The sequence below is a fragment of the Sebastes umbrosus genome, chromosome 12 (assembly GCF_015220745.1).
Source record: "Sebastes umbrosus isolate fSebUmb1 chromosome 12, fSebUmb1.pri, whole genome shotgun sequence".
NCBI lineage: Eukaryota > Metazoa > Chordata > Actinopteri > Perciformes > Sebastidae > Sebastes > Sebastes umbrosus.
In genome coordinates, this window is record NC_051280.1 from 9,183,202 (window position 1) to 9,197,594 (window position 14,393).

At 38.7% G+C, this 14,393-nt stretch overlaps 1 protein-coding gene across 5 annotated transcripts in view; it reads left to right on the forward strand.

The window, feature by feature from the left end:
• The window catches only part of ankrd12 (ankyrin repeat domain 12), a 47,934-nt gene that overhangs the window by 2,891 nt on the left and 30,650 nt on the right, over positions 1-14,393 (forward strand). The window contains exon 1 of one of the 5 annotated variants that reach the window (XM_037786573.1): positions 3,245-3,385. The exons of the other annotated variants lie outside the window; for them this stretch is intronic. The gene's annotated coding sequence lies outside the window, so the exon portion shown is untranslated. Of the gene's footprint in view, positions 1-3,244; positions 3,386-14,393 lie in introns of those variants that run through there. 5 annotated transcript variants of the gene reach the window in all.

Sequence of the window (14,393 nt, forward strand, 5' to 3'; positions counted from 1 at the left end):
AAGCTTCAAATTATGTAATGACCAGGGTCTGAAATCAAATCAATTTGAAATGTGGGTACATTTTACGTTTGGCAAGTAAATCTCGGAAGGCTATCTGCTATACTGGCGGGTGAATGTTTGTACCAAAATAGTTATGTAATAAAAAACTATGCTGAGAGTCTCAATTTGAGCCTTAAGTACATTTAATAGGAAATACTTCCGTTGAATTTTGAGATCAAGACTTCTTGAGTTGTATTCAGGCTTGAATTGATTAACCACTGATCAATATATTTAAATAATTTTGCTTCAAACGTTATTTTGTCTGCTAAAAATGTTCTTGACCGGTGGATTTTTTTCATCTACCAGTCCCCTTGGCCGGTGAGTCAAAACGTTAATTTCGGACACTGTTTATGACATAGTAATACATAATATATGTTAGGGTGAGAGTTCAGTGAATAATCCATTATTCACCTGTTCGCTAACAATTGATGTTTTAGTACTACAATAACATTTTTTGCTTGTCATAGCCCTGGCAGTAAAGAGACCACACACTGCTTTTTGTAAATGTGTCTTATTCTTCTCCTACTAGTATAATGGCGTATCAGGTGGAAGCATAGTGTCTATTACCAGGGTTGATGGTCTCCACAGCCAGTTTTAGTTAGTTTTATGTGGTGGGATTAGCAAGCTTTTTGTTAATGTTCCAGTGTAATCAGATTCTCCCACTTTACCAAACAAACAGGTTTTTTGGGCCGTTCTCAGTCCGTATTCTTTTAGTGTCCGTGATAAGTTTGTGCAAATATCTCAATGTCCAAGCACAGTCCCAAAATAAAAAGGACATAAGAATGTATAAAGATCCTGCAAGTGTACTTGGCAGCTGAAAATGCATCAGATGGTGATTTGGCTGAGAATGAATGAGAAGTCCCACAGTGCTAAAGGTTGTAGTGTGAGAATAGGGTAAGGACAAGTGTTTTATATTTCAATACATCACCATAGAGTTCTTGAAATGTGTTATGGGTACTCTAGCATCAGTACCGCAGTACTTTTTTTGTTGCGTCATTGAAGCCGAGGTGTATCCCTTTACTTTCTGCAGTCTCTCTGAATGTTATGCTTTCTGACACTTCAATCTTCTGCCAGCTTATTGATGTTTGACATTGAAACAATGGCACGTTTATGTTGCCTTGTCTGTAGAAAAGGCTGTGTCTCTAAACCTCTATAAAAATCTCTGTTGAACTGAAAGCTCTTCAGAATGCAGTGAAAAATAGTATGGCATTCCGTTCTACTTAATTTAGCATTTATAGGGGTACATTTTACTCTAAAGTCCTGCTAATATTGTGGTACATCTTACACCTATGTATCTGTCACATTTTCTCTCACAGGTTTTATTATATTATATATTACATATTTGACACCGGTTAAACAAACTACAGTATCTGTTAGTGACTGATCAACTTCGCTCAACAGAAAAGGTACACTCCTGTTGCGAAATTTTTCCTTGTTGGTATTAACTATTTTAAATTAGGAATGGGGATTTCCAGAGGTCCCACGATACAATATTATCACAATACTTAAGTCATGATACAGCACATTCTGGTTACCGTATTAGTACCAGTTCTGCCATCTGTATGGCACATCCGCTGTGTTCTACGACAAATGGATGATACTACATGGCTGGTGTGTCGCACTTAATGGATAAACCATTCTCTGACAAAGGTAGTATTTATTACACGACCAATGTACTAAAACATATTGCTTAGCTATGGCACAGCCTTGAAATTGATCATTTTGAATACACAGCTCAGCTAGAACCCACATGGAGGCTGCTACCAAAACATTGAAGCCTTGTCCAGTTAATTTGGGTGGTTGCCACTGTCTGCCATTACTTTAACGCAAATTGCCTTTTATAGGTTGTACAGGGCTCAGCTTTAAAGCTAGAGTGAAGATACTGGCATCAAGTTAAACTTTTTGTTTGTCATTGTTTTGTGTTGTTAACTGATTTCCAATAATAAATATATACATACCTTTGCATAAAGCAAGCATATTTGTCCACTCCCATGTTGATAAGACAAATCTCTCTTTAAAATACATTTTGAACAGATAAAAGAATTTGATTAAATTGCAATTAACTATGGACAATCAAGTGATTAATCGCAATTGAATATTTGATTTGATTGACAGCCCTAATGTATCATATATCCATGTAAAAAGTCCTGTTAGCAAGGTTAATTGACCACTTCCAGCGCTGGATGCATTTATGCCGCCGTTGTACGACATGTTCCTTCATTAGTGACGCTTCACAAAGGAGATAACGGCGCACACTCTGACATTACAAGCCAGAAACTCTGTTTGGGTGAGGACAAAAAGCCAAAAATGTATAGAAAACGCTAAGTTTACAAAAAAATACCCGTGTATGTGTGGACTAGGCCTCAGTATCCTGCATAACTTTATCATAATATTGTATTTTAATGTAATATTACAAAAAGAAGTGTCATGTGATGCTGCAACTACTGCAAAGCATTGCTTTCAAAGTATGTGCCTTTGACTGTCATGGACAACTGGCTAATGCCACCATTAAATCTCCATTTATACTACATTTTAAGGGTAAATGTAACAACAGTCAATAGCCAGATATTGGGTGACCTTGACTGCTGACTGGCAATTTCACAAGCAACAGTTTTTTTGTCTGAATTGGTGTTGGATATGTTAATTTCCTCTTCCTCATCATTTCTAGAAGGGTTCCCTTGACTGACTCATTTTGATCTTGTTTTTGCTGCTCCCCCAAAGCTTTTTCTTTCACTATTATCCATCCGTCTTTCCCTCAGACGTTACTCACAGTGCCTGTGTGCACAATTTGTCACATGGTGTCACAATCTTATCATTTGTTGCTGCAGCTTGGAGAGAAATTTGGAGCATTTGGTTTGATGGAAGGATCTCCCCACTCACGGGAATGCACTTTTAGTGTCTACATATACAAATGAGATTGCATAGCTACGTGATCAATATTGGGATTTTAATATACAGAAACCAGCCACTCGATCGTGACAAGATCTCCAGTAAAATATGATCCAGTGAAATTAAGAGTTTGTTTTTCTACGCGGATAGTTAGTTTTTAGGCAGCTAGTTAGACAGAGTAATTTTGAAAGCATTTTTTTGTGTTCTTGACATAATAGTATTTTTTACAGTATTCAAAATATTAGCTTAATTAATTGAAAACTGGATAAATTAAATAATAAATACTGATGGAAAATTGTTTGTTGCAGACCTGCTATGGTGCTAATCTGAAGAACTTCATGACATTCAGACAGGGAGTCGATTTGGTCAGTTTGAAGTACTATTTTCTTCGTCTATCTTGGCGACATTCAGCGCCAACATTCATCCTCTGATCTCACCGGGATGCATTGAGTGACAGGTCTGGATGCACAATAATCAGACTTTCTTCTAATTTCTGCCAGATCGTGAAATACAGATGAGGGGAGGGTCTGCAGTCACATCAGCTATACACATGCAGTCCAGGCAAATGTTCATACAAGCAGAGAGAGGGACAGAGTGTGAAAAAGCAATACAGCCCCAAAAGAGGCATAATGGACAGTTTGATGGGAAGTATATAACATTAACACAGCCATTACAGCTAGGGATGCTCCGATTGATCGGCTAAAATTCAGTAAAAATATGCGTTTTGGGAGATCGGTATTAAATACTTATTATTATTAAATACTCTCATGCATGCGGCTGAGAGCAACAAACATGTATGTGTGCAGTGTGGTCCCACCTCGTTCACTGGTCAGGAGCTGCACATATGGTTGCGTCATGGATTTATACAGACGGAGGACAGGACAGTCCTGCTTGGCTAAATAACAAAGCTAACAGCTAACGTTAACAGGGTTCCATTGAATTACATTATGACGCGTTCAAGCTCTATTCAGTAAAGTATTCGAGTATTGGGCGAAGGTAAATTATAGCATTATCATGATGTGTTCAAATGCAATCTTACAAGAAACTTGAATAAATACAGTTGTTTGAAGGAGATGTTTTCACAGCAATATAAAATAGAGGGAATTATGACCTGTTTAACGTCCTACTAGCTCTAAGCAGCTTACCATCCATAATTAAAACTACCAATGCTAAGTGTTTTATTTATCAAAGCAAATATTTAAATAAAAATATACTCATTTATTTCCTAATCATTTGAATTGTGTGTTTTTATTAGGGACATGCATTCCAAGCAAAAATACTATTCAATAATCACTGGGAACTAGTCGATGATTTTTCGTAAATTGCTGCATACCCTAGCACCCTAGGAACTCTAAAATGACAAATTCGCTAAATAATTTTTGAACCCTTTCAAGATTTCCTGGCTTGGTAAACACTGGCTCAGAAAGGACCTACTGTATATGTAACTGGGGAAACCATACCATGGCTGCTCTAGCTTTTCCAGACAGACTTTAAGCCTCTTAGTTAGAGAATAGGGTATTGACCACGGTGCTATAAAGCAGGAACAATTATGTAAGGACATACAGTATTCCCTTGTGTTCTGCTTTAGGAGTTGTCTTTTTCATAGGGATGGATTTGTTTTTCAGTTTTCAGGATGGATAAGACATAACAGGCTTTGCCATTTTATTTATAATTTCTATTCATTTGCCTTTGTGTCCAGTATAACACTAGTTTGTCGCATACCTCAACAGAGTTTAGTAATCATGGTTTTTCCTGGCTCCAAATGGGCCTTTGGGGGGTGACTACGCACAACACTAAGCATGATCAGTCACACACATTTTTTAGCAATGATCCCTCCAATGTGGTTAGCAAACACTTGTGACAAAAATATGTAATGGTGGATGGATATTTTACAGTTTGAAAAATGTTATTGTCCAAAATGAAATCAGTGCACTTAAATAGTAAGCGTCACTGGGAATTAAATAATTATAAATAACTATAGATTTAGAAAATGTACAGTCATTAAAAGTCAGGTGCTCAGAAAAGAAGAGAGAAACGAAAAATTAACAACAATTTCATGACCTCTTGCATCACTGGGAGCATGCGTCGTAGTTTGTTTACTTTGACCTCCGCAAGACGGCATTGGTTGCTCCTCCCGAACGCCGGTAGCAATTTTGCTCTGTAGATGCCGATTTAGCATTCGGGCATAAGCGACCAGCGCGCAGCCAGCACAAGCACAACACACAGTGGGCCTGACTGACTGTACTGTCAAACTATAGCTGGCTAGCTACAGTACCTCACTAACGCAGCAAACATGCTGGTTGAAGGGGCATGATTATATTATATATATATATATATAATTTTGTTTTACTTTTGTATGGCACTTTTTAGGTTATGTTTTACTGGCGTCCGGTAGTCGCTTTCAGTCCAAAATGGTGGAGGCGTAGGTCTGCTGCTGGACGCTGATCTTGCAATGGAACGAAAAATTTACGTTCACTTCTTGGCAATATATGTTCTTTGGCTGTGATATGCACTCTGCCAGTGCGGAGTATTGTAGCGATTGGGGCGGCCCACATTTCCCATCATGCCTGCCTAGTCCGAATACTGGACTAGTTGAAAGTAGTAAAATGCAAGTGTTTCTTTTTGTTAGTGTTTGTAATGCGTTAGTATTTGTAATGTAATTTTTCTGTTCAGAACATGATGGCTTATGTTGGTAATGTTAATTTTTGCACTGGTTTATAGTTTTAACCATCAGTTAGTTGGCTGTTACATTTCTTAAACACATTCAGAGAAAATTTACTTCTTTTTACTTCTTTGGGGGAACCAAACATTTCTTTATGCAGGAAAAACCCAGGTAATTTAAGAAAAGGAAAATAAGAGGTGGCAGGGTAGGAAAATGCCCTTCACAATGAAGTAGAGGTGGTGGGGTATAAATTCAGATCAGTGCAATGGAAAAAAGTCTTTAGTAATCATTATTCTACCTGAAAAAGAAAGAAATGCTTATGAAATTACACAAATTAAAGTCAGTAATCGTGGACAAACAAATTTCCTTCAGCGTGGGCCTCAGCTCACTGAATATTTGGGCTCTTTTTCAAGTGAATCATGAGAGGAGTCATAATGACTCCTAAAGTTGGTGCCCTTTGTGCTTAAGACCTCTCATGAGAGGCTAGCTGGCTTTGAGATGTTTGGACTTCTATTGTGTCTTCTAGGTCTAATCCTTCTGCCATCTTGCTGCAATTCATCAGCAACACTGGCCTGTTATGAATTGTGGCTGTAATAAAGCTGTGAAAGTATTGGCCTTTAGCATAATATGAATGTAGTTCCTCTTTTTTGCTTTGAGTGATCACCCCAGGGCAGTATCTTCTGGGAAAGCCCCCAAAACTGTCAGAGTTTTTGTTTTACTCTTCTTCTTTTTCTTGTTGACGATTCCTTCTAACTTGGTTATGTTGAAGGTTTGGAAAGGTTGTAATAAATTTAAAAAAATCCCACAACACAGAGAGCCAAAGGCAGAAATAATCTGTTTCCTCTATTCCAGACAGCTTAAAATTCTGCTCTGTATCACTTTCACTTCATGTTGTAGACAACATTTATTGTGTTGCAGTTCAAACGAGACTGATGATGTGAAGTGCCTCTAGCTCGGCATCTGCAGTTGGCTCCATCAGCCGAGTATCTGCCTTTCCGAGAGGCCCAGCAAGTGTGCGTTTGTGTGTAGAGACTGCTGATTACACAACATGTGCTAGCAGCTGAATGCGTGTAGAGCGTTGTTTTTGTTTGGGACGTTGAATGCAGTATCTCGGTGTGTAATGGCTGATGTTTCCTCGATAATCCGCTATGTGCTTTTAAGGACTGACAATTTGAGAGCCTGTGACCTTCCTGCAGGAGACACAGCGTGACGCTGCAGAACGGAAGGAACAACTGGGTTGTAACATTACAATGTTCTAGGTTTTTGATTATTAATGAGCCCTTAAAGTTTCCTTTTATGAATGAGCAGTGAGAGAGATAAGTGTGTGCCTTGGCAGTTAGTGGGGAAAAAGACAATTTGATAATGAGCATGTGGTTGCATTCTTCATTGCTGTGCTGCTTTCACTTTACTGATGCCAAAGAAAGCGATCATATCCTGTTTACTCGGGCTGTTACAGTGACTATGCTTTCTGAGGGCCAAGGACCCTCCTGCTGCAAAATAGGTTAATGAGTATTTGGACGATTTCTGTGTATGTCATTGGATTTGTTGCATCCCACTTTCTGTGACTGGAACCTTTTTTTTGGAAATGTTGTTAATCATTGCCAGTGGTATGGGTTACTATTCATGTTGCTTCAATACTACACATGTACTTGTTTCCGTTTACACGTAAGCTTGAAAATAGAACGGTCACATCTATGAATAGTTCATTTTCAAATCAGTTGTGTACATAATCAAGAAAGAAAGCAAGTTTAACTTGTTTTAAGAATACATTTTAGATTATTTGCTTTTAGACTCAGTGTCTTATCAGCTATTTCCTAGTGAATATATAGTGAATACTGTATACAGTAAGTTCCACCACTGCTCATTTTAGAAAGGCCACTGCAAAAAAACATGTTCTTTGTTAAGATTATCAAACGGACAATCAGTCATAGAGGTTTATTTCTGGCTGTTCCTGGCTTCCTTGTAGCTCTTCATTAATTTTTCTGGCTGCTGGCATTAGAGTTAGCAACAGGGCTACCGCTAGCAGCCTGGCTACTGTCCAAAGCAAGAAACAATTGTAAAAATCCTAACTTGAACTAGAAACCTAGATCTCAGTGCTATGATAAAGGCAGAGTAAAACACCCAAGTGAGCCGCTGCTGCTTCAGAATTCAAAGACGGCAGCGCTGGGTGTAACCTGTGTAACGGCAGCAACAGAAAGTTTGCTGATCCTGGGCCGCTCCCTGCCGGATCAGCGAACTTTTTGTAGGATAGACCCAACGCTGCTGTTAAGCCCGTCGCTGTTTTTTTGTTGCACTGGCTGAATTGAAATTGCTACAGCCGTTAACTGAAGGTCAGTCTGTTTCGGTTGCGCAATGGTTGGCGCACTTCCTTTGTGCCGTCAATTGAGCCTTCGTTTTCCCAGGGGATCGTACCCGGAGGCAGACGGAATTGCATAGTGAAAGCGAGGCTTATAAGGGACCAATCTAAATGCAGATGGTGTCATTATTCTATAGCCACTACACTGTGCAGTCAACGTTCACTTCATAATGATAAGTTGAAGCAAAAAAGTTGTCTATTGCCACTTTAACCATTATTAAGAACAGAGTTAAAACATTTGACATTACAGTATTATCTTTTTGTTCAGATGTTATTAATCCATATGTAGTAGTAGTAAGGCTAGGGAAATTTATTAATATGTATCACAGTTCATACACATGACAGTTTCATAGTTTTTTACCGTCATTTAAACTTTAATAAACAAACATTAAGAGACTGAATAAATGAAACAGTGTTTAACGTGTTTGTTGAGTGGGTTCATATTACTATTCAGTTTAGAGGAATGCAAATATTCTAGTTTCATTGAAAGTTTAATATGAAAAATATAATATAATGAAATCAGAACTCCTCAACATTAAACAGGCTCTAAAGTTCACACAGAAAGGAGTTGAAATGAACCGATATCTTGGATGTTGACAGATCTCAGCTAGATTTAAAATATTCTTAAACAGGAGTTTATGTTGTCAGTGCAGTGCAAAATGCAGCGGTTGAAAGAGAGACAACAGCTTAGGTGATGTTTGTATGATATTATTATTATTAACATGATGTTGAAATACCATTTAGCATCTTTATGCATCAGCTAATCTAGTTGTTGCATAACGTAGGAGTAGTTATTTCCCAATGGTCTTACTTTTCTCATGTCCAGATAAGAGCATTCCTCTTGTTTCTGGCCTGTTCTCCCTCCTGACAAAAAGGCATTGGAAAATATTCAAATCTAGATTTGGAACAACATTTAGTTAGAACAGAGTTAGCCTTAGTGGCTATGTTTACCTAACAATTCGGTATGACTCGTGGCTGCAGCTGCATCACAGTAAAAGCCCTCCAGTTCAATTAGTTACTAAGTCATGTATTATAATTGTTTTTACTTATTACAGTTTGATAGTGTTTTGGCCATATATTTAGACCAGGGTTGGTGGTATACTGAGATAGATTAGTGTTTGCTATTATCAGCCATCTCAGCAATACATAATCTAAATCACAATAAAATAGGAGGTTACTTGTGTATCTGAAATGGTGTTTATTGAGTCTCCATACACTTAGTGCACTTGAGTGTTAAATGTGAGCTGTGATATTCTATAATACCTGAGAGTCCAAATCAATATAGAGATATTGATATGACTGTGCTGGTTCTGATGCAGTGCTGACTATAGAAATACATCAACTCTAAAATGCTAGTGTGGCTGGAAATGACTGCTGCGAATGATTTGTTACCTCCGGGCAAGGGACTATTTCCTCTTTTCCTGTGCATTAAGACTGTAGTGTTAAACCGGACAAATTAAGAAGTGCAGCAAATATTTACCAAAGTAGAGCTCAAATGATCTGTTGATTAATCGATTCGTTAATTGACACACAATTATGTGGGAACAATTTCGATAGTTGATCGTCTTCTTTTTTTTAAGCAAAAGTGCAAAAAATCTGTTGTTCCAGCTTTTCAAATGTGAATGTTTGGTTCTTTAGTCATCTGGGATCATAAATTAGATGCATTTGACATTTAGACTGTTGGTTGGACAAAACAAGCAATTAGAAAACGTCACCTTTGTGAATGTCTTTGTGATCAGCTTTTTTTCTGGCATTTTATAGACAAATTTATTAATCTGTTGATCAAGAAAACAATCTGCAGATTAATTAATAAAGAAAATAATCATTAGTTGCAGCTCTATACCATTTTTTTTTTTACAGTGGAAACTGCTTATAGTGATCACGGTTACAGTGATCAACCACTTATATGGATCAAAAACTTGGGACAGAATCATTCCTATACAAACGCTATTTAAATAATTTATTTAGTAATCCAGTAATCTATTTACAGTGTTCATTTTGGGTCTTTTCATACAACATATAGAAAAAACATTTTTAAACTATGTTAGACTAACGCCCCTCAACCGGCTCTGCGGCACACATGCAGACCGGCGCCTGTCTCCCTCCATGCCACTACCGGGTGAGAGAGCAACGAGTCCGGGGAAAGGGGCAACGTTCATCTGCATGCACGCTTGCGCTGCAGAGTCGGCCAGAACGGAAACGCCTCACCCTTGGTGAGGGAAAAGGCACAAGAAGCGAGCCAGTAAATAGTGAAGCGTCCGCCTCATTACTTTGTATTTATGTAATAAATATACAAATGTCAATTAGATAGCACTTATAGTGATCAATTTGACCTGAACAGATGTGATCACTATAAGCGGTTTCCACTGTATTTAACTAAATGGTCTAAGCTATAGAAATACAGCCCATATTATTTCTTGCTGAGCTTGGCTGGTATTTACCAGTTAAAAATGGAATTTCCTTCCTCTTGTTTTCTTCCCTGGTAGTGAGCATACACTCTTTTATTGGCAAATGATCTTTTTGGTCAGTGTACCATTGTGCAACAAGAACACAGGGAGAAGTTCAACCCGTGTGTTGACATTTTTATTATTAATGTGCACAATAAAGTAGTAGAAGTCAACCTGCTGACTGTGCTCTGTAGAGAGTGTAACTTGTTTATCTGCATTATCTTAAAGCCCAGTGGTGAATGCACTGAAATGAAACTGCTACTAATCTTCATGCTGCATGACTGCTGATCAAAGACTTTGTTTGCTCAGTAGTCAGTGTATTCCTTCCAGTCTAAAGACGGAGATGCTGTGTCAACCTTTACACGCCGGCCTCGCCGAGGGGTACTCTGGCACTGCAAAGCTGTGGTTTTTGCACAGCTGTGGCAGCCATGTGTCGCGCCTGCGATCGGATCGACATTTCATCAAACCTAATAGGATGTGGCAGGTGTAGATGGATTCATGTCTTGAATGTCATGATGAAAACTGACAACACTTCCCTCCATGGGTTAATTTTTCAGACCGAGGCCTGCTAGTTGCTGATATTGAACCCGGCAGATTGGGTATACCGTGAGGTTGTGACACCTTGTTAGAGATGTGTTTTGTTGTATAGTCATGTGGTTGGCTTCAGTGACAAAGATGACAAAGCATCGTATTAATTCGCTAGCTGCAAAAGATATGAAATCACTTTTTTGAGTTAATACATCGCATTTTATTGGTGCTTGTGTTCTTCTCAGTCCATGAGTTGAAAAGTGACCAGTTTTTTAATCCGCCCTCCAGTGTATTTTAGCATTTCTATGATATTTCATATATTTTGAATAATTTCCTAATTGATTAACCGAATTGTTTTGCCAAATAACTTAATTTTGTGTTGAAAGTTAGAAAAGGAAGGTTGATGCTAAAATGGGAATATGACGTATGACTATAGTAGAAGCTGCAAGTCATACATCATCCTCCAAACTTACACAGGCGCACTCATGCTTTCTAGTTAGCTAGTTAGGTGTAGTTAGCTAGCCCAACTTGTTGCATTAGCTAACTGAGGGTTTTCATTTAATTAGTTTGTATGTTTATTTTCACCATGGCATTTGTGTGTGCCGAGAACGGGTGCAATCAACGCAATGGATTAGTCCACATGAAATTTCACCGGCAGAATTATCACAACACACTCTCTCACTCGCTCTCGTCTTTACCGTCTCCTCCTGCTGGAGATAAATTAACGGAAAGCAGCAGATGCCGTTTTGGAGATTTGCCTGCTTCTAACAGGTCCGGACAACGGGGAGCACATAAATTTCAGCTCAAGAGAAAGGTCTCGTTAGAGAAATAAACGAATCGCAGTACAGCCCGGAGCGGTGTCGGTGCTGGGAGCTGAGGCGAGAGCGGTCGGTGTTAGCACCCCCAAAACTGCATTTCAAACGGCATGTCTATCCGTCCCCCGGTGCGCTGTGGCCGGCGTGCGGCAGTGCGGCTCCTCAGTGCAGCAGCAGCCAGGCGGCCACCTCGACAGGAGGAGACGGTAAAGAAGAGAGAGAGCGAGAGAGAGTCGGCATGTTGCGCTAGTTCTTGTCTCATTTTTGGTCTGGTAGACAGTAAATTTAACTAAACAGGGTTGAAAAACGATGCAATCTGGTTGTCATGGTAATGAATTACGCCTGACTATTAACCACATCCCCACGCTCTGTATGAGAAAGAACATTTACCAAAAAACAGGAGGTTAAACTGGCTGGAGGGGGGGGGCTTTAAGAAATGAGGCTTTTTGTTTACATAACACAAATAGAATGAAATAAGCATGTTATTTATGGTCATTTATGAATTGGTTTCTCCATTTCTACTGTTGATTTTCTGCTGTTGATATCGAAGTTTACTTGGAAGTTGAACAGCAACAGTTCTCCAGTGTTTGGTCCAGTCATGTGAGCTTGACGTGGTGTTGGAAATAAGACCCACGCCTAGGTCCTAACCTTTGCTCTAATCCCTCCCGCGTTCCCCCTCCCCTCCGTTTTAACCCATAATCGTCAGTAAAGGCTTCATTGTTCTTGTCTGCTGCTTGGGTATCTGATCATTAACCTACATTCAGAGCGGCGGTGGAAGGCTTCTTAAGACTCTCGGACCAATTTTTATGGGCGTGTTTCAGTGGGCTGAGCCTTATTCTCCTGCCAGTAAAGTTAACCCTATTTACGCCTCTCGCATACAAACAGTAGGCTATTTTATGAGGCGTTTCATTTGTGTGCGAGCCATGCCCTGAGCCTCTCCCTTGTAAATTTAGGGCTATTCCTGTTTTCATGGAAGCTTTTAAGTGATGGCTAAGGCTGTGAAACAGTTCAGCACTCAATCTTACATAAGAATACACATTTAGGACACATAAAGTACGTTATGTCTGGGCCTTACAACAGCTTAATGCTTGGATTATTGTGAATTAAGCCAGAAAATTGGGTGTTTGGAAAGTATTTTTTTTCCAAACTAACATGATTTGTCCTTAGTTAAATTGAATAGTATGCTTGATGTATGGCAGATCAGGCAGAAAATTAGCCATTTGGTCCACTTGTGCGACAGCATGTTCTCATCAAAATGACCATTTTGACAGTTTTACCAGGTGGTTTAATTTTGACCACCAAATGCCATCTGTACGGGTGGCTGGTGTCTTGATAACATTGATCAGCTTCTGTGAAATTTTGGCAGCAGTTGTCTTGTCTGTTCATACATTTACTCACCATTATTGGCAATGGTAGCCCATGCTTTTCCCATGTGGGGGAGGTTGAACCAGAGCTCTCCACCTCTTACCAGGAACACGGCTGGCTCATTTATGCAACCAAACAACCACTGGAACGAAGGCCAGACACTGTGGTTGGAGGAGGCGTGTTTCGTCTGTCTGGGCTTAGGGTAGTGAGAGGTGAACAGACGCCTTGAGGCATCCAGTGTCACTTGCTGTTTGTTTGTCCATGTCGAAATCAGTTCAGATGACCCAGTGATGGGAAGAGGAGTGCTGCACTCATTCTGTGCATGCAATCTTTAAAATGTTTTGAATTTGGTAGGTGGTTAAGGCAGAAGGATTGCATGACTGTAAATAAAACAAATAGATAAGGCTTATGTGTGTTTATTTTTGTTGTATATTTTAAAAGTAATTTTCAGATTTGTCATATTGTGCACTCTATTATGGGCATTTTACTCAGGTACTCTGGTCTATACTATGCAGAGCTGCACCGATTAATTGAGTAGTTGATAATTCATTAATCGGTTTGAGTAATTCTTTAAGAAAAAAAAGGCAAAATTCTCTGATTCCAGCTTCTTAAATATGAATATTTTCTGGTTTCTTTACTCCTCTATGACAGTAAACTGAATATCTTTGAGTTGTGGACAAAGCAAGACATTTAAGGACATCATCTTTGGCTTTGGGAAACACTGATTTTCCACCATTTTCTGAAATTTTATAGACCAAACAACTAATCGATTAATCAAGAAAATAACCAACAGATTAATCGACAATGAAAATAATATTTAGATGCAGCCCTGATGCCATGTACAGTGTAACAAGCACAGCAACAACTGGCCTGGTTAGTGACAGGGTTTGTTGCTGGAAATAACTCATATTTCCACCAGTAATTAATCCAGTATTCTTTTATTAAATAAATCTTTTGCTCCATTAAATACATAAATAAAAGCACCACAAGTTACCATATCTTTTAATTTAATGTTTTAAAATTGCTTATTTAATCTCACAGCCACAAACCTCATGTTCAGTTTATAAAGACATTAAGAACAAACAGATTTTACATGATAAATAAATTGAATGAATAAGTCATCATTAAAAAAATGGAATTGATACATTTTCCATGATTTTAACAATAATTTGGATTACTGACATGTTGATGAATAGGATTATCTTCTTATTTTGTGGAAAATAATTGGACTGGACATTTCTAGGGCACATAAAAGATTTGGCGTGCACAGTGCGAGGTATTTATACATTGCA